The sequence below is a fragment of the Lycorma delicatula genome, chromosome 7 (genome assembly GCF_047948215.1).
Source record: "Lycorma delicatula isolate Av1 chromosome 7, ASM4794821v1, whole genome shotgun sequence".
In the NCBI taxonomy this organism is placed as follows: Eukaryota; Metazoa; Arthropoda; class Insecta; order Hemiptera; family Fulgoridae; genus Lycorma; species Lycorma delicatula.
In genome coordinates, this window is record NC_134461.1 from 29551282 (window position 1) to 29556479 (window position 5198).

At 28.7% G+C, this 5198-nt stretch overlaps 1 protein-coding gene across 4 annotated transcripts in view; it reads right to left on the reverse strand.

Annotated features, from left to right (window-relative positions):
* The window catches only part of LOC142327552 (uncharacterized), a 29035-nt gene extending 23974 nt beyond the window's left edge, over positions 1 to 5061 (reverse strand). For 3 of the 4 annotated variants that reach the window (XR_012757010.1, XM_075370708.1, XM_075370709.1), the window contains exon 1: positions 4351 to 5061. The gene's annotated coding sequence lies outside the window, so the exon portion shown is untranslated. Of the gene's footprint in view, positions 1 to 967; positions 1154 to 4350 lie in introns of those variants that run through there. The other variant, XM_075370710.1, reaches the window with a different exon arrangement.
* Between the last annotated feature and the right edge of the window lie 137 nt (positions 5062 to 5198).

Genomic DNA, 5198 nt, shown 5'->3' on the forward strand with positions numbered 1-5198 from the left:
AGTAGTCTTTTGCTTTATCTCAATCAAACAAAAACCCTCTTCCTCTTTATTTAATAGTAAAGATTAAAAAACACAACTGCCAAAAAAAGAACATTTTCAAGAAAATATCAAGAGTGTGCAGGTGACAATTTTGTAAATAGTATTTTTATATAACTTTTTTCAAATCTTTTAAATTTATTTAAATGAATATATACCTATAATACAATCTATAACACTCCTGGTAACATACGGATTCCTTAAGGATAAGGGTCATATATCTAAACTGGTTCAGCCGTTGAGCTGCTGCAGTGGTATAAACATACATACACCCTAAATACATTACACTCTTTTTTGGGCAGTTGTGTAAAAATTAATCACGTGTGTAAAAGTAATGTTAATTTACAATAGAGAACAATATATAAAATTATCTTTAAAGCTACTATAAGAAATTTTTCTACTCAATTTGTCTTAACAGAGGGGCAGGCAGTCTACTTAAAACTGACAATTATATATGTTATGGAATTAAGCTTTTTATATACAATGAAGGCAGTTATACTACATACTATTTAATGTATTAAAGTTTACAATAAGAGAATTATAAGTTTGTCCTGAGTTCAAATACAAATTATGCTTGACATCTTTTATAGATTACAAAATTCATCTCATCTGTGGCTGTTGGTCTGTAGTTGTTAAAAAATTACTATCAGTATATTATTATTACTGATTACTATCAGTAATTATATGAAATATATTAAAAAAATAATTTTTTAACAGCAGTAATATTGAACTAAAGTTATAAACAGTTAAGAAAAAATAAAGTATAACTTTAATAATAGCAAACAACAAATAATATGCAGTGATTTGTTGTCTTTACATGCAACTAGGCTGTTTTATACAAAGACAAGGAAGATCATAGAATATTAGTTTTTATTAAGTTGTAAGTCTGGATCACAATATAACTCTCTATAAGTGGAGGGCACTCAATCACCAGGTGCATATATGTTAGTTGTAGTCCATCAAATGTCTATGTGTTGGTCAGCCTCTGTGGTGTGAGTGGTAGTGTCTCGGCCTTTCATCCGGAGGTCTCGGGTTCAAATCCCAGTCAGACAGACATGGCATTTTTCACACACTACAAAACTTGTCATTCATCTCATCCTCTGAAGCAATACCTGAATGGTGGTCCTGGGAAAAAAGTGTCTATGCATTAGACACAATGAATAAGAAGTTACAGCGATATATTCATATGAAATTAATTGGGGAAAATCATTGCGTAAGTAAAATTGACAAATTATTGAAAAATAGTGTTTTTTGTTTTTCCAAAGGTTGTTATAATATCCCACAAGAGATACATATAATAATCTTCATCTTCAATTTAACATCAAGACCTACCTTCATCCAATAAAAGATATCATATCAAGACTGATTTTATCAAAGAAAGGAACTACTGTGTTATTAAAAAGAGGAATGAAAAAAAGGATAAAGTAAACATGGTATTCTGTTTGAGAATTTTAGAAATAATTATATTATACATTTTTTATTTTAAGTTTATTTACTATAAATCCTTTCCAAAACAAATGGATCATGACTACATTGAAACTAATTTATTAATATATTAATAAAATATAAATAATTTTGATTATTAAATAATGCCCCTTAGCATCAGAAGAAATAAATTCTTTGGTTTATTCTTCTTCTAGCATAAACATACACCTTAAAGTTCTCGACCTGACAAAGAAAACAAGATTTTCAGACTATTTTTACTTTCAACAGTCACCTTGCAGTCACTTCATTTAGACCGGCGACTACCTAACTTTTAATTCTCTAAGTATAATGCAATTTGTCAAGCTCTGCAAAATAGGCGGCTGTTGAGCAGCTTTAAGCTCATTTTTTGAAGTGAATATTTGAGTAATGACCTATCTCTTTGGTCATTTCAAGTTTCAGAACAGGAAATTATCATTGGGAGCCAAACCCTACATATATGGAAGGCCTTCAAAGAACAATGGAGGAACAACCCAAAATGTGTGGAGTTGCAATATCGTGGTGAAAGAACGCTAGTGACAAGAACTAGTCTATAAGTACCACACCACAAGAATAAAAAAACTACAGCTATGACTTTTCCTGCAGATGGAATTATTTTCAATTTTTTTGGTGCATTTCCACCTGCTCCACCCACTTCTCAGTCTCTAGCTTGTAATGGTGAATCCATGTCTCATCTACTATTATAAAACATTGAAGAAGTGTAGTACAATTGCATTTAAATACATCTAAACACCCTTGAGAAGTATTCAGTCAAATGAAGTTTTGACCGATTTAAAAAACTCAGCAAGCAGAAAGTTTATTTCATACCCAAAATATTATATAAAATTCACAATACTTTAAAGTGGAATCTTACTTTTTTTTTAAGTCTGTTGGAGTTTGCTTTTAAAACACTGTATTTTATAACAGCTTTAACTTTAATTTTATCCATTTTTCTGAAAATTTCAAAACTAGTTTGGTTTATTCTATAGTCACAAAGAAGTAACTAAATGCATAAATCTGAAATGTTGTAGGACTCAATCTATAGGATCATAATTGACAAACAACACCGCTGATTTGGTCACACTTGCACCAGATCTGTGACAGGCGGTGAACTTTTTGAATGATCTTGATATTATAAATTAATTAGAGCCAGCCAATTTTACATTGTTGCTGCTTTATTCTATCTTTAATATGGCAGACAAGCTAGGATTATGCACAGGTATTGCACTAAAACACTAGAAATGGACTAAAAATACAAACTAGAAAACCAATAAAGAAACTTTTAACAGCTAAATACATATTACAACAGTCAAATAATGAATGTTTTAATTATATGCTATAATAAATATTTGAAAGGCAGTTTAAGTATTCTAGGATGACTACATTCTAAATCAATTGCTAAACTGAAACTAAAATTCTAAACATAAATTAAAAAGCAATGTGTCATGAAAGTAAACATTAAGACTAGACATTAGATGTTGCAGGTTTCTATCAATTACGAATATATTAAAAAAGAAGTCATATTTAAAAAGGTTTACTAATAGGTAGTGAACAAGCTGTAGTTTTAGAAAAATATTCCTAACATAACTCCCTTAGCTAATTTCCTCTCTTTTCTTCTATTCGTGTTTAAGAACAATTTATCTGAAAAAGATGGAGCCATCACACCTAAAGCTCCATAGTTTCTCACACTCTATTAAAATTAACACTCACATATATTTTCATGCATAATGTTTATTTTAACAAATAAATTATTATTTATTTTCTCACCAGCTCTAAATATATTAATAACATTCAATAAACTGAACTACTAATAATTACATTTCAGAAGTATTTATCTTTGTGTGCCTTCAATGCTCAACATATCAATATGTACATACGCATAAATAAAATTAAATAAATAAGTAATAGTCCAGTAATATTTTAATATTATTACATTAGTAATATTTCTTTTAATGTATACTACAGTAGTAATATTTTAATTGGTAAATTTGATTACCAAGAAAAATTATATTTGAATAAGTCGAGGTTATAAAAATCTTTTAACAACCTCCTTATTATTAAACACCATATTATAAGCAAATCCAGATACTAAAATTTGGTTTGTATATTAAAATGAAATATAAGATTTCATTCAACTTATTAATTTTATTTAAGAGTATCTTAGCTGCAATCTTCTTTCATGATGCTGTTAATGAACAGACCTAAAAATTGTCAAATGTTATTGCTGTGTACACTAACTTTTCAGTTATGAATAACAATTATGATAAGTAGACACTTGAATAATGTTAACTTTATACTAAAGTGGAAAAGACTGGTAAAACTTTAAATGATAATTAGTGGTTAAAATTTGCTACTTATATAAACAAGACATAACAATTTCCATTAAAAAATTTTAAAATCCAAAGATTATACTCGAAGAATTTTATACCTAATTATACTGGAAGGTGTACTATATTACATCTTCCAGTATACATTAAATTCTTTAAAATACACCTTAATAAACTGATTTAAAATAAAGATTTAAACAGATTAAAAATTGCCAATAAGAAATTATATCAAATTGGGGACTGACCAAACAACCTACCTAGATGAGAACAATTACGACAAATTCAAATTCTAAAAGTGAAAAGAAATTAATATTATATATAATTGGTTTTAAGATTTTTATTAACTTTGAGGCTACAAAAAGGATGCCTAGGACCATAAACTACAGAGAAACAGAGGTTATGGGTTATCAATAGGATGCGCCAATATCGGGCATAATAATTTTCAAAATAAATCCATCTGAAAAAATATACGTGCAATCTATAAGCCTGACATTATATTTGAAAAAAAATGGGGCAGTTTACTTACCTTCTGGATCAGTCGTTTCCCGATTCATATTTATAAACATATAAATAACACAAAAAATAAATTGCTTAATCAATTAAAAAGAAAAAAGATTCTTTTTATCGCAACATTTCCCCTACAATTTCGGAAAAGATCACGTACAATGTTAATTAATAAATGTGTAATCTGAGAAGTCGCTATTCTGACGAACAACTTATAAACAAACTAATCGAACATTTGTTCCACAGCTTTTATCGATTACTAGCATCTACGCATGATTAAAAACCGTCGAAATATTTTCTTTTAAGTTTGAAGTATGTGTAAGCATAAATTTTTATACACCTCTGGTCACTACTAAAAAGTTTTTTTTATAGTAGATAAACCTGTTCAACTACGAAATATGTTCTGAAATTCAGTATAACGAAATTTATGCAAGAAATGGATGAAGAATACGTGAATTGGTACCAAAGTGTACGATTACTCATGACGGGGAAATTGGGTATTACTAAAAAAACATACTCAAATTTGTTAAATAGCTGTCATTCAACAATTATTGCATTAAAATATTAGTGTACTGTAATTTTACTATCACAAGAACAGCGACATTAACATTCATATCTTCGAAGTCTGCGGTTTTGTCACTACTGTCTCAGTTTATTTGCCGAGATGACAAGTTTGCCACCTACGATTACAACATATTGTTACCATAATTATGTATAAGCATGGGAAATAAATTACACTTCAGAGTATTTAAAAAAAAGAAACTCAAAATATAGAAAGAGATTTTAGTCACGGTAAATAAATTCGTTACGTTGTTAGTTTGATTCTAATCTTCATGGAATAACCAAGTAAGACTAGCGTATAGTCCGACA